Below are 16313 nucleotides of genomic sequence, written 5' to 3'. Positions count from 1 at the left end.
TATGTGGTAGGAGTAAGCTGCCCAGAGGGAGGCGCCTTCCTAGAGAGACACAGAACCTACTCCTCCAGTGTCCTTCCAGCGCCCTCTACTGGCGAAGCCTATCATGATGTCCTGTGGCAAGGGGGAACCTTTCCCTGGTCTCAAGCAGGGCAGTGACAACCCGGCTTAGGGCTAAGAGATAGTGTATTGAAGACAGGCACAGATGCTAAGTGCTTTGGGAAAAATAAGTAGAGTGGGCAGGATGAGGAGTATTAGGTGTGCTGTTTTATAGAGGATGTTCAGGGAAGGGCTCTCTGGAAAGGTGACGGTTGAGCAGAGACCTGAGGAAGTGATAAGCTGGAGGCAGAGCATTCCAGATGGAGAGAACAGCGGGTACAAAGGTCAGAACTGGTGTGGTATGTGTGAAAAACAGCAAAGAAGCTGGCTGTAACACAGTGAGAATGGGGGAAAGGATGAGAGGGTGCCTGAGCATTAGCATTTGGCCAGAGCGTGCATGCATTTGGCAGAGAGAGGTGTCTTCAGCCGACTTGCACTTCAGAAGGACCACTCTGGCGGCTGAGTTGAGAGTAGATTGGTGAGGGGTGGGTGTGGCGAGGACTGAAGCAGAGACCCCCGTGAGAAAGCTACTGCAGGAATCCACGAGACATGCTCTGTCTTTCTTAGTACATCTTTTTAAAGGATTAATAGTGTACATGTGTCTCCGATGCTAATCTTGATCAAGTGATCGATGCGACGTCTGCTGGGTCCTCTATGTAAAGTTACTATCTTTTTCTTTGCTAGGCAATAAATACTTCGGAGGAGATTTTACAAAAACAGTGGTGACTATTATTATCACCATCACGCTTGCTACTAGCTCATTCCGGGCTTCTAAAAGCTGGGACACAGGTTTGTTTTTTAGCCCAATTCTCTGGTGGGAAACTGAGGCTCAATGAAATTAAGTAACGTTCAAACTACCACCGCTAATGAGTGGCTAGATTGTAAACTCTATGAGGGCAGGGGTCTTTCACTGCTGTGTTCCCCAGTGTTTATCTTAAGCACCGAGCACAGTGCCTGCACATGTATTAGGCACTCAGTAGGTATTTGTTATACGCATGAGGTGGAGACTGATTATACCTTTTGTGACTCCACACTTCATGCTCCTTCCTCTACAAGTCTGCCTCTGGCTCCTGGTCTGTCATAAATTAGCACTACCCATCCCTAAGATTTCAGGAATGTCCAGCTGTTTCTCAGCATGGAACGCACTGTCCCGTGGCCCCACCCATGACGAAGTCATCGGCCGCAGACAGACAGCAGACATTTGGCTCTGCAAGTGACATTCCTATCACATTTTAAACAATAGGGCAGCGGGGTACTTTGTCCTTCTTGTTAGCTGAAGTTTTATGATACCATGTTTATGGGAAAATGCTGTTACTATTCTTAGACTGGTGGTGGTTCTCACTTATTCATAGCTCCGCGTTTGTGGGTGGAATGAGAAGTTATAATAGAGTGCAGGTGCCTCTCATTGTTTTCCGCTGCTTACTGGATAGTGTTTATTAAAAAGGAAATCACAGTGGTGTGTCTGGAGCTGAAGTCTGAACAAATAACCCGAAAGGAGGAGTCCCAGAAAGGTGGGCAGCAGGCGACAAACAAAGAAAAGCAAAAACAAGTTCGAGCTAATTGGGATCAGGCAGTACTTTGCATGTGAATTATGAACAGGGAGCTTGGCTGCAAAATAATTACTGTATTCAACCTTTGTTGGCATACTTCACACACTTTTATGGAGGATCCAGAATTTGAATTTAACACATTTTACCCAGGCCTTTAATGGAATTTGAAAAATGATGCTGAAAGCATGTGATTGAAATGAGAGCCTTTCAAAATGTTTAAAACTGCACGTGGATATGTTGGTTTCTGCACACACGTCCCCCTTAGTTTTTTCCTGACCCTTGAAAGAAGCCATTCCAGGGCCTCTGAAAAGAAGGACTGGAAACTTTAATTCAAAATGAGTTCTGAATTTTAATGGGCATCGGAATCCACGTTACCATGTCTACTATAAGTTCTATGGTTAGTTCCTTGAAAGACGTGTGTATGTGTGTCTCTGTGTGTGTTGTGTCTCTGTGTAGTGTGTATGTGCGTGCACATGTGCACATGCCATAAGAAAAGGCAATTTCTGGCATGTGTACTGTTCTGGACTGTGAACACACCCCAGGAGGCTGTGTTTCCTATCACACGGACATGCAACAAATCTATTCCCTCATTCAGCAAATATTTACTGTAGAGTACAAAGATAAATTGAATGTCACCCTTGCCCATAAGCACTTATGGTCTTGAGAGGCAGACAGATCCATGTACAACTAAATAGGATGCTGGGGTCATGTGATGTAGTGGGCAGAGGAGCAGAGCATGGAGGGATCAATGCCTTCAGCATTGATGGGGAGTCAGGGAAGACTTCACATAGACAACCACATTCCAAGTGTGCCAGGAAGACAAATGGATTTTTCTCCCAATCAGAGAAGGGAGGAAAAGGGCTTTCTTGGCGGAGGCATGGCATGAACCATCTCTGGGAACTTGAATACATGTGACACATCCAAGGAACAGTATGTCATCCCTCATAGCTAATGTATCAGGCTCCTGCTGGGAGCGCAGCTCCAAGTGGGACTGGAAAGCTAGATAAGCCAGGCAGCCCCCACCTGAGACAGTGGGGAGCCATCTCCAGTTTCGGAGTAGCAGAGTGACATGATAGCCAACTCCCTCCATCAAACATGGTTATATTTTTGGAAGTGTCTGGTTCTTGAAATACCTCAATTCCTCTTGCCTCCCCGGCTCCTTTCCTCTCTCCTGCCTGTTCAGTGAACTGAAAGATATCAGAACTATGTTCAGCCCTCTCCAGTAATATCACGAAACAAAAATATCTCGTGGGTTTGCAGCTTATGAGTGTTTTGACTGCTCACAGCAAAGCCTTTGAGAGTAGCAGCGTGTGGTCCCCCACATGGAGTTCTTTGGCAACTTTTTGATGAGTAAACCTGGGCCTGACTTTTGCCCCAAGTGATGTTCTTTTGTGGCTTGTCTGCTCCAAGAACTGAAATACCCAGACTCATTCCTGAAGTCACTGTGGCACCCTCCAGGAGGGTCAAGGATGTACACGGGTGTTAGGAGTGCCCCCACCTTCTATAACCTTGGAGTGCATGGCTTATAACCCCCTTTCCACCCTACCTAGCTCCAGTGAAGATGAGAGATTCTTCCTTCTGGATTTGACATGAGTTTTAGCAATATGGTACCATCGGTGCTTTTCTCAAGGAGTAGATTTGTTTCCTTTAGCCAATGGAGCATTGGTATTTGGTCCAGTACTTCTTACTGAACCATGAGTTGATGTGCACCTCCCCTTTATCCTGGTCTTTTGGACATTGACCCTCTTCACGAGTTGAGTCCTTCTGAGTCAAGGTCAGTGAGCAGCCATCACTACTGTTACCATTGAACCATGTGATGACGTTCATTAGTTTCCTCATTTACTTTTCTCTAGAGGACCCAGCTGTGCCCTACAGATGGTCTTGGACCTACAGGAACATATCTGGGGTGATTTCAGAAATTTTAATCGAACTTCCAATCCGACAAGACACTGGAAAGTCAAGGGGGGTGGGAGAATGCAGAACTTGGATTTATGACTTCAAAGAAATGATCCAGCACCCTCAGCACAATTCTCCCCAGCCTTTTCTAGAGCAACCTGCATGTGGGAGAATTGTGGATGAGCAACAGCAGCGCACACTGGGTGTGCTTGGCTCTCACTGGACGGTAAGCGTGGTGGTTGAGACTCTGGCATCCAGGCTCAGGCCTCCCTGGGTTGAACTCTGGCTCTGACATTTGCTCACTATGTGACCTATGGTAATTCAACTCTCCTGCTCCTCAGTTTTCTTATCTGTAAAATGGGGATTCCAATAGTTACTATGAGAATTAAATATGATAATATACACACAATGCCAGACAACTGGTACTTAGGAAATTTGATCGTATTACTCATTTAGAATCTGTGGTGCATGCCGTGCTAAGAATTGTAATCTCTGTAGATTGGATAGATTCAGAGTCAGTATGAGATGGTCATCTCACCAAGTCCTAGTTTGTGCTTTCAAATTTTATATGAAATGTTAAGGTAAATTTGAAGAAAATAAGGAAAATCGATAATGAAAAATAAGGCTAGGAAAGTCTCCGTGAGCATTTTGTAGGGATTGTTGTTTCTGGCTTTGAGCCCAGCACGGGGTCCACCATACCACAGCCCCTTCTCTCTTCCCTCTCTCCCTTCCTGCTTAGTAATCATTGATACCGACTCCGTGCCTCCCCTCATCAACAGGACTTGCTGCAGTAACAAAAATATTCTGTCTTTGCTGTTCAGTGCAATAGCTACCTATAACTACTAAATGCTTGAAATGTAACTAGTGTGACTGAGGATCTGATTTTTTAAATTTAATTTAATTTGAATAATTTAAACAGCCACGTGTGGCTCGTGGCCATCATATTGGACAGCACAGTTGAGGCACTGGAAATATAGACATAAAATGATACTGTATCTACCCATAAGGAGCTCTTGGTCGTACTAGGAGCCACCTCTTTACATAGGCACTCAGAGTTCGGTATGAGGAGCATCAACATGGAGACATGCATGAGGTGCTGAGAAAGCAGGACAAAGTAGTATTTGATTTTGCCAGAATAGTCAGGATGTCATTGAAGACTCTCTGGCACAGTGTTCTGGCCTCTCTCTAAGGACCTCTACTGGGGAGAGAATTCATCATCTCATAAGCACCTACTAAGTGCCAGATACTGGGCCAAACACTTTCCATAGATACTGTCACATTTGACCATCATTGCTATTGCCACCCATTCCTCAGTCTGAGATGCAAATTGGTGACTATTCCTGCCAAGTCACACAGCTTAGGTTATAGTGAAATCAAGGTTTGCCTGACACCCAAGCTATACCAGACAGCCTATTTCTTGATTTATACTCAATATCCTCCATCTCCTTTGTTGGATTTCTTTAAATATTCTGGTGATTGGTAACCACTGATACACCCCCATCAATTCACACTTTGGATGAAGCTAGATTTCACGTAACTGGTTTACCACCTGGCAAAGAATGAGGTGACAGCAAGACCACAAACTAATAAATACTCCGGTATTTACATGTCGGACCTCAATATGATTGATGCGTATGTTTTTGATGAGGGCGTCACATGTTCACTCTCTGATCCTGGTCTCAGTATGACTGTGAGGATGGGGCCAAGTCATTTCACAATTTGGGTGAGTGTTCCAAGCTTCTCAGAAGACCAACGCAATAGAAATTCAAGGTATGAAATTCAAGGTGTGGTCTCAGAGTCATTTTATTTAACAACCTCTATGCTATGTTTTCTCAACATGTAAAATGAGAGCATCACTCACCATCACTTCTCTCCCTTTCGAGTGTTAAGGAGGGTCTACAGGTTGGTTCGAAGGAATGCTTCTCTTGAAAAGCTGTATGATCGAGCACATTGCTTTTCCTAGCCCTGAGCCAGTTCTGTCCTGTCCATTGAAAGGGAATCATATCCACTGGCTTATAAACCTCTGGCATTTCTTCTTAGTTCCAGATTAGCTCTTCCAAGAAACACCCACATTTACCCAACAGTGTGCAATTCCCCACGAGGTGGCACTTGACAGGGATATGATGTCCTCTCTTGGCAGTCAACTTTTTGATTCATTCCAAATCCTACTTTAGATCTCTAGCTGTTTTGGAGGGTTGACAAGTTTGAATTAAACCAATGAGCTCAATCTGCTTGTGGGATATTATACCTGGAAGGGATTCATAGGTATCACAGTATCACCTAAAATTATCTCTTCTACATATCCCATCGTTGGGAAACACAAAGGTGGCCCCAACCCATCTCATTTTCTAAATAAGCTATGAAGGCCCAGGAAAGGGGGCTGCTCTGCTGCCGAGGATGGCTAACATCATTTGCTTGCTCTGTACCAGGTTCTGTGCTCAAAACTTTGCATAGATTATTTCATCTTTAGAAGTCTATGAATAGAGTGTTTTATTATCTCCATTTTAAGGATGAGGAAACCAAAGCTCAGAGACTTTTAGTAGCTAGCCCTAGTTTACACAGCTGGTACATGTTGGAACTGGGGATCACACACAGTCAGTCCGATTCAGAAGACTGTTCTAACCAGGATATGAGAGATATTCTTGTCCCATGCAGCAAATTGGTGACAGAGGCAGGGTCTAGACTGAGGCTCGCATTTTGTACTGTCTCTGGCCCCATGCAAGGGGTGTGGGAAAGGAGAAGGGCCTTTGGAACTAGGCTGGTATAAAAAATTATTTCTTTCAGCTCTACATTTCATGATAATGATTTAAAAAGAGGCTCTGGATTGCAGCCACAAAGCAAAAATGAGAAGCCATTCGATTAAGCCTTTTTAAGTCTAACTGCATATCCTTGGTGTCAGTATCACAGGTAGTGGCAGTACCCAGTGGAGGTCAATATGTGCTTTCTTTCAGTTGCTGAAATAAACTCATGATGTGGCCAGGGTTCCTGGTACTTTAAGTCCCTGTCAGGCTCCTGGGATCCTGGAGTCCTACAGCCTGTGACAATGCTCTTCTCACCTGAGTCTCCTCCTCACCAGCCTTTTTGGCTGGTGAGGTTCGTTGGGGCTCTCTTCCCCTTCCAAGACAGGATACTCACAACATTGTTCTCTTAGCATCTTTGGAGGCTGGGGGTAGGGGTGAGGTGGAGTTCCAAAGAGGATTTGTCTTCCTCAGTTCAAGAGGTTTAAGGCCATATCCATTTTTTCATGAATTGATTGGTTCATATATTGATTGGTTGGTTGATTGATTGATTGCTTGATTAAGCTGTCATCCTTTGAACGTTATGCTGAGCTAAATGCTGGAATAAAATAGGAAACAAATCAAAAACAAAAAGGTCCTTAAAGAAACCAAAACAGAAACAAAGGTCACTGATAATAAAGGTGGGAGAAGACACTGAGCAAGTGAATAAGTAAATATGCAATACAAATAGAGACTGTGGTGAATGCAATAAAGAAATTAAACTGAGCCTATGGTGGCAAATGAAGGGGAGGAGGAAAGTCAGGGGCAACCTCTTTAAGGAGATGATATTTGAGCTGAAAGCCATGGAGTGAAAAAGAACCTGCAGCTGGAAGGGCTGAGTGAGAGTGAACATGTCAGGCAAGGTGAGTAGAAGTGTGCAAAGGTCCTGAGGCAGAAAGGAGCTTGGACTGTCTGGGCTGGAGCAGAAAAGGGGCCTGTGTGGCTGTAGTAGTGTGGGGTGGGGCAGAGTAGTGGATTCCACCTAGGGTTTTATTTTAAAGAAATAAAGCCCACCACTAAAGGGTTTTAAGTAAGGGAGTGACAGGATCTGAGGACGTTTTTCAAAATATCAGTCTGGCTGCCTTAGGGAGCGTGGGTTCAGAGAGCAAGAAGAAGTGCACAGATGAATCAGAGCATCACCTCAGGAGCCAGGCTGGAGACTGGACAGGCAAAACGACGGCCCGTGCTCCTCAGCCATCCCCTCCCCTTCTGGAGGATTCTTTCGCAGCTGCAACCTTCTGAAAACAGAACGTCCTAAGTTACCAGGTAGCATTCTAGAGCCAAACAAATGCTATCATTTCTGAAAGGTAAATCAAGACAAGGAAACGATGACACATTCACCACAACTTAAGTGTTTGTCAGGCGTGTTGGGACCCTTGGCTTGTTCCAAAGCCTACATGTCTGGGACTTCTTTAGTCTTTGCTGGTAACTGGGCACTCGGCTATAAACAGAGCTATTTTGGAAATTCTTCATCTCGCTTTTAAAGAGTTGGAAGGGCAGGAAAAAGGAGCTGTATTTCAGATCTTAGAAATATGCACCTAATCATGCTATCTACCAGCGATATTTCTTCCCCCTCCCACCTCTGCCACGCCGTGGACGATCCTCACGGGGATCCATTTCAAGAGCTGCTTTTCATTTCATGACCTGGTGTTAACCAGGTATAGATGACATAACCCTCTGAGGAACAGTGAGTTAAAACTCGCGGCTTCTGTGTGTTTCCTACGTAAAACATATTTATCTTTTAAAAATTTAATCCAAAGGCCATTATTTGGTATTATCTAAATATTATCTTCTAAATAAAAATGATAATGACAATGATGATTATGCTGGCGGTGGTGATGGTGATGCTGATGATGGTGATGATGGTGATGATGGTGATGGTGGTGACGATGACGACGATGATGGTGATGGTGGTGATATCAGTGGGCAATGTGTTGAACACTTGCTTTGCTTTATGAAATATTCACGGCTCTTTAGATGTAATGACTTCGAATTCTCACAACAACTCATAAAATGAGTATTATTACTCTCCTTATCGTATATGTAAACTGAAGCAGTGGATTAGTGGGGAAGCACTGTTTCTAAATCATGTTCTCTTATGCACTACCAGACTTTGGTAAACTCTTTTCCTTTTTCTTCTGGGGAAAAAAAAAAAAAAAAAATGGATGGAGCCGGTGCATCTGGTAGTAGATGTACGTGATCACCTTTATTCATTTTAATCTTCCTCTTCTGATTTTCTTGCCCTCGCCTTCACACCTTCATTCTGTCCTTCCTCTTTACATCCTACACATGCCACCCTGCACCCTCCGGTTTTCTCCATTAGACTTGTCTGCTTCTTGCTTTCCTCTCTCTTCCAGTGACTGCTGTCTTTGCCTTCAAGGTACATGAGCTTTCCGATGAATTCTTCTTGTTCCTGCTCCATTTTCCTTCTTTGCTTGGAGCACCGCTTTTGCCGCAGACTCCAGCTGCCACTTCTAGGGTCACCCTTTTCTGTGGATTAGTAGATAGTTAGAGCTCACCTCTCTTATCCCGGGGCAATGCTCCCTGCATTTGTATTCTGTAGCACTCCAGAGATTTGAAATACTCTCCTGGGTGGGAAAGAAAAGCCATTCAGACTGCTTGGTAATTGATTTCAAGAGTGATGGACCCAAAATTATTAATGCATTTTCTTCTCTCTACTGGCTAAAGAGGATTCCATCTTTACTCTACCTCTCAAATACAAGCTCTGCTAACTTTTAGGTTTATTTCTTTCCAGTCTTTCTCTTCTATACCCTGTTGTGGTACATTTTCCAAGTTATGGTTGTAATTGTACTGTATATGCAATTTTCAAGCATTTTTGACATTATTACAGCATTACAAAAGCTTCAGATAATGTATTTTAAGAGTGTAAGATATAATCACTTATAAGATGTGCTGTTATTTTTATGTTCCACTCAGAAAAGGAAAACATTGTCAACTAAACAAAGATCCAAAGCTTTCTTCTCTCTCAGAACTTATTATTTCATATCTATTTTAAAAGGATCTTTTTTGAGTTATTTAAACAAATAATTTATCATATATCAGGTGGTCATTTCCATGCCTTTCTGCAAGCATAGTACATTCGAGTTACAGTCCTGAATCATTGCCTAATCTTTCTGAAGACATTTTAAATATCAGTTAAACTCAACACAGACAGCACCAGTAATGGACTTATTTCTATGGAAATGTGTACTATGTTAGCTATGACCAAGCTCACAGGAAAAAACATGTCTCAAAATGGATGAACAATGGTTTATCACTTATAATGTCTGCATGATAGTGGCAGAGGTATGTGTCAGGCTCTTTTTTTTTTTTTTTTTAACTGCTGTTTAGATTGCAACAGGCTTCTCCTGATCTGTTCTTACTGTACACTTTAGTGAAAAATGTCATGGTGAGCGGGGACAGGTTTGGGCCGGTGGGGAGGAAGCCAGACCTTGAGGAAGGGGTGCATTCTTGCATGCCACAGCAAAGAGAGAGAGGGGAGGAAGGATTTTTGTACCCACCACCAAGCTGTGTTTTGTGTGAGCTAATTCTGGGAAACAGATCACTCTTCACCAAAGCAAGGGCCTCTGAATGAGAGCTGGGAGAAGATAGAATGGGTCTTCAAGAGGTTGATTGGCATGACATTGAGAGCCCTGTGACCCAGGGAGGTAGAAGAGGGAGCCGATATTTATTGGCTGCCAATGATATGCCAGGCATATTATTGCCTTTTACAAAAACATAAATATTTTCGTCTGAATAAAAGTAATGATGATGATGATGATAATGGTGATGGTGGTGGGGGTAGTGATGATGATGATATCAGTGGGTAACATTTACTGAGCCCTTACTGTACACCATGCAGTGTTCATGGCTATTGACATCTAATAACAGCCCAAATATTCACAACAACCCTATAAGGGCAATACCATTGCCATCCCTAGGTTACATGCAAATCATTAACCACACAATACTCACAATAGGAAGATATTATTATCCCCCTTTTGTAGATGAGGAAAGTGAGGGTTAGAGAGGATAAGCTCAAGTCCACAGGCAGAAACCGGAGGTTGAGTGAAGCCCTAACTCCTTTTGTGGCTCAGATAAGACCACAGTTCTCCAGTCTCCTCATTGGAGATGAAAAGTAAAGAAGGAGAAATCTGTGGCTTTTCCCCAACCAGGAGCCCTCAGGAAGCTGGTGAATGAAGTTCTTAGCCATTTGGAGACTGTATAAGGTAGTAGATGAGAGTACAGACACTGGAGCCAGACTGCCAGCCTTGTGAACTTGAGAAAATTATTTCATTTTTTTCGAGCCTCAGTCTCCTCATCTCCAAAGTGGAAATAAATAATAGCAATTGCCTCAAAGAGTTGTTGTGAGGATTAAATGAGATAATACATACATAGTGCTTAGAAGACAGCCATTTGGTAAGTTCTCAGCCAGTGCTTGCCATTGTTATTGTTTTAGCTGCTCCTTGCCAAAGGGTTTATGAGGCAGGGAGCTGATGAGTAGTTGGGAAGTGAACCACTCGAAATCTCCATCAGAGTCCATCAGTGTCTCCAAGATCAGCTTCTGACCTTGAGCATAATTACTGGTATCAGTCGGTCCCAAAGACCACCAAAGGATATTCATGGCTGAAGGTGCCTGTGTGCTCTCTTTAGTGTTCATCCAAGGCCTCTTGACAAGCGTGAGAGCATACTCACAGCCCGTGACCGCACAGGTAAGCCACAGCCCCCTTCTGCAGCAGGTCAGAGGGGCCCCTGGGTCAGTCTTAGCTGCAGCAGCTGGAGGAACATAAAACCAGCTCCCAGGAGGTACATGTGGCAGCAGTGATTATAGCCATGGAGAAGCTAAATTCTAGAGGCTTGCACTGTCTCTGGGGAATACATTAATTGAGAAATAACATCCATAAAAAATAATTCAATACTAGTATGTATAACTAAAAACAATAACCAAGTGTGACTGGCTGTCTAGAATTAAGCAAAGTAAGATGAAGTATCTTTTGCAAACAGGCGTTCCTAGCAAAGGAAAGTAATTCTTGTTTTCCTCACCTTCGAGGGGCAGGTACCACCTTTGGCTGCAGGAATTCTCACCTCTCAGCAGCCGCTTTCAGCACCTTGCTCTCAATATTTCTTTGGGCACGAGCTGCTAAGAAAGAGACTCAGTTAACAGTTTTTAGGGGCATAAGGAGGACTCGCTCAGGGGCATACAGCCCTGTAGCCAGTGGTGTGCTGGTAAATGTTTAACAAGTGGCTCTCTGGGAAAAAAAAAAAGTATGCATATACATGCACACACACTAAGTCATTATAAATTAATCATGAGTGTGTAGCACATAATTTACAAATAATAACATGCACAATATTCTTTCTTTTAAACAACCACCATTATCTAATTCCAGAACATTTTTATTTTCTCCAAAAGAAACCACATACCCATTAAGAAGTCATTCTCCATCTCCCCTCTTCCAGCTCCTGGTCACCACTAATCTACTTCCTCTCTCTATGGATTTGACTATTTTGAATAGAATATTCAGTATAATGAGACCATACAATATGTGGCATTTTATGTCTCGTTTATTTGACTGCATAATGTTTTTAAGGTCCATTCATGTTGTAGCATTGGTCAGTACTTTTTCTTTTATTCATTGTATGGATATGTCACATTTTGTTTATCCATTCACCAGTTGATGGACATTGAGTTGTTTCTACTTTTTGGCCATTACGAATTGTGCTGCTATAATCATTCCCGTGCATGTTTTTTGTTTGAACACTTATTTTTTATTCTCTTGGGTATAGACTTAGGAGTGGAATTTCTGCATCATTTGGTAATTCTATATTTAACTTTTTGAGAAGCCACCAAATGATTTTCCACAGTGTCTGCATCATTTTATATTCCCATTCACAATGTATAAGGGTTTCAATTTCTCTACATCCTTGCCAACACTTGTATTTTCTGTTTTTTGTTTCTGTGTTTGTTTTTATTATAGCCATCCTGGTAGGTGTGAAGTGATATCTCATTGTGGTTTTGATTAGCATTTCCGTAATGACTAATGATGTTGAGCATCTTCACATGCTTATTGGCCATTTGCATATCTCCTTTGGAGAAATGTCTGTTCAAGTCCTTTGTCCCTTTCTAAGTAGGATTATTTGCATTTTGTTGTTTGAATACTAGAATCTTATCAAATTTATAATTTGCAAACATTTCACCATTCTGTGGGTTATCTTTTCACTCTTTTGACTTATCCTTCAATGAACAAGTTTTAAATTTTGATGAAGTTCAATTTATCTCTTTTCTTATTTTGTTGCTTGTGCTTTTGGTGTCATATCTAAGAATCAAAGCAAATTATATGGTCCTATTCAGGGGTGGAGAATAGTGTCTCACCTATAGACTGAAGTGCTGAAAACTTCTATCACAGAGGGCATGAGTAAGGGAATAGTGAAAAAAATAGGACCATTAACACAATTTTATCACACTGATTAGATTGATTCTGATTCATTCCCCCAAGGGCTCTGCCACCCAGGCAGAATTACAGTTCTGTTATTAAGGAAGCAAGAAGGATAGCTTTTGGGTAGGCACCAGAGCTTACAGCACAGGTCTATGGGAGTACCTCACCTATCTAAGATCAAAGCTGGCCAAAGCACTATGGGATGACCAAGCGTGTGTTTGGTACCTCTTCCAGAGGAGCAGAGGAAGGTCAGAGAAGGAGAAGCGCAGGAAGGTCAAGTCACTCCCCAGGATCGATCCCGAATAGGAGCTGCGCCTGTCCACGGCTCTGCTCTTTGCTCATCGTGCACAGCGAGGTGTTGTAGAAACACGTCCCAACTTAGAAGAATGGATAGCTGTTCGGAAAAAGGAGGAAAGACACAGATCGAAACTTTATTTCGTTGGCTCTTAAGTGATTCCAATCAGACCTGTAAAAGGCAGCATTTCCTTCCTGCTTCTAGTTCAAATGCCTGATTCCTTTTACTGCTCAAAGTTGGCAGCGCTGCAACACAGACTGTTGAACTGCCCTCGACTCAGGAATACAGGTTGATCATTTTTTATCCAATTTTGCCTTCCAGAATGCCAGATATGACTTCATTTTTAAAATGAAATTTTGTAGGTCATTAGCCCATAATGATTAAATGATACTGGCTATTAGCATAAAACACAGCTGTAGTACATGAGAGGTAACCTTTATTGTTTAAATATTATGCAGTACGTTCACATAGCGCACAGCAAAATTGCATTTTTTCAGACTATTCAGCCATTATGGAAATGACTTAAGATTTCATTCAGAAATGTTCCAAATGCAGTTCATCATTTCAGTGAGGTAAACACTGCCCAGAATGCAGTCGTCACTCGGTATCCAGGGGGGATTGGTTCCAGGATGCCCCATGGATACCGAAATCTGCAGATGCTCAAGTCCCTTATATAAAATGGCATTGTATTTGCATATAACCTATATTTGCATATAGGCCACAGCAGGGTAGGCCTGCACATCATTTCATTCGCTTGGACTCAGTGTAATGCTCAGCATGCAACAAATTCAAGTGTTGCTTTTTGGGACTCTCTGGGATGTTGTTTTCCAAATATTTTTGATCCATGGTTGGTTGAATTCATGGATGCGAAACCCGCAGATATGGAGGACTGACTGTAGTTCCTAAGAGGAATCCAGGTCAGGAGCTGTGAAATATGTGATGTGGAAGAGGGTCTACAACAGACAGGGCTCAGAAAGGCTCACGCCACATGGGTGAAGTTCTTAATAACCCACTCTTCTGAGTTACAGCGACCTGGATTCAAATCCCCCATCGGTGTCCTCCGAAGCAAAATATTTAAACTTTCTGAAGATCAATTTCTCCATTTTAAAAAATGGGTAAATAATATCTACTTTTTAGAGTTGTCATGAAATTTAGAGAGGTAAGGTATTCATGTCGTCAGCACAATGCCTGCCCCAAAGTGAGCCCACAGCAAATTGCATTTGCTGCTGTCGTCACTGCTGCTGTTGACATTGGCATTACTCTTACCATTAGTATCAGCACCAGTATAGTGAAGCTCTGGCTGGAGAAGATTGGACCCTTCTCTTCAGGCAGTGAGCCCAGGCAGGACCTGCATTGTAGAAGCTGCTGGAACAGGGCACAGAACTGTTAGCTGTGGCTGCAGGTACCCTTCTGACCTTGGCTGGGTTGGTGACAAAGAAATGACTTTCTTTTTGTATCTTAGGTCTATGTCTGGTATACTGTAGATATCTGTGGTTGATCAATTAATACCATCATCATCATCATCATATAACCATATTGAGAGGTCTGTAACAATGAGAGTTGGAGTTTCAGGCTGATTTTTGAGCTGGCAGTTTCTCTAGTCAACCCATTTTGCACCTTGGTGGTTAAATAGATCCCGCTTTGAAGGATGGTGCTGTTGGTGGTGGAGGTGATGGAGATGATGTTGATAATGACAGCAATAATAGCCTGAATTACTAAATGCTAAAAAGGTGCCAGATATTATGCTAAGTGCTTTGCAGATACTTTGTCATTTGCACTTCACAGATATTCCCTTTCTGTAAGGAAACTGAGGCACAAATACTTTAAATAACAATCCCAGGTAGAAGGCTGGAGCCCAGAAGCCTGACCCCCAAAAGCTGGCTCTTTACCACTGTGCCCTTTTGTCTGCCCAGCTGTCTTGTGACTGAGTAGGGTATAAAAGAAGCCCTTGAATTCTGAGGGCAGCCCACAAACTTCAGCAGGGTTTTCATCAAACTTGGTCTCAGTAGAATGAGTGCTTACAAGATCCTCTACTTAAAACCAGGGCTTTAGGCCACTGCTGAGTCTTTCTGATTCTAACGAAGAATTCAGAGTACATTTCCTCACATAGATTCCTAGGAAAAAGCTATCCAAGAGTGCCGGGTCTCACTATCAATTTAACATTGATTTCCAAAATCAGCTGTTCAATTTTCATTCTCTTATTCAACAAGTACGTTGTACTAGGCTCTGGGGATCCAGTGTAGTGGGCAAATCCCTTTTGTTTCTAAACCTCCATTTTCTCATCTGTAACATGAGGACTATAATGACATCTACCTAATATATTTAAGGATGGAATGATACATTTTATATAAAGCATCTAGTAGAGTGGCTGGCTTATGATAAGTACCCAATAAATGCTGGCTGTCATTATCATCATCATCATCATCATCACCATCATCATTATTAAATCAAATGGATGCAAAAATATAAATTTTAAGTAGGTAAAAAAAAAAGGTAATCAATGAAAAAAATCAGATGACATGTGAGATAAGATAGAGAACCTGTTGTGAGTGTTTATACCTTATGGATGCAAAACCCACCAGGAAAGCTCCTATCAATGCTTGCTCAAATAGGGTCTAGCAAATATTTTAGGTTGCTCGTGAGAATAGCTCTGAATGTCTATCTAGCCATCACACTAAGAAATACCCCTCATCTTCCTTCCAAAAACTTCTTCCTTTAATCGGATTGTTTAACGGTTATAACAACACCTGGAACCAAAGTTGATTTCTTATTTAAGTAACAATTAATGCAGACATTCAGCAGCTGGCCTCCTGTGCTGTAATTTGGGAGCCCAGGCTTTGACATCTTGAGCTCGGCCATCTCCTCGAGCTTCTGAATCCTCTGCTGGATCCTCAAAGTCCAGACATTGGACAAAAGATGGAAAAGAACAAAGGTCCTGGGAGGTTTTTTACAAGCCAAGTCTAGAAACAGTGAGATCACTTTCACCTACTCTGTTGGCCTGAACTCAGTCACATGGTCACACCCACTTTAGGAGAGTCTGGGAAATGTAGTTTAGTGATACCGTCAGAAGACAAGAGAAATGTTTTCAATGACACATTGCCCTCTCTTCCTTGCTCTCTAGTGTTGATTGCCTAGTATATTGCTTTTAAATGGCACTGTCTTGTATAAATGACACTAGCTTTACTTTGCCTTTTGGAAGAAATTAATTATTGTCCATATCCATTGCACATATATCTGTCTATTAGTATCATTAAAATGTATT

At 42.4% G+C, this 16313-nt stretch overlaps 1 protein-coding gene across 2 annotated transcripts in view; it reads left to right on the top strand.

Moving 5' to 3' along the window:
* WWOX (WW domain containing oxidoreductase) overlaps window positions 1-16313 on the top strand; it is a 791253-nt gene that overhangs the window by 564398 nt on the left and 210542 nt on the right. The window lies entirely within an intron of this gene.

Source organism: Pteropus vampyrus, unplaced genomic scaffold, assembly GCF_000151845.1.
Source record: "Pteropus vampyrus isolate Shadow unplaced genomic scaffold, Pvam_2.0 Scaffold29, whole genome shotgun sequence".
NCBI lineage: Eukaryota > Metazoa > Chordata > Mammalia > Chiroptera > Pteropodidae > Pteropus > Pteropus vampyrus.
The sequence above is the reverse complement of the archived record's forward strand: the minus strand, read 5'-3'. Positions and strand labels throughout refer to the sequence as shown.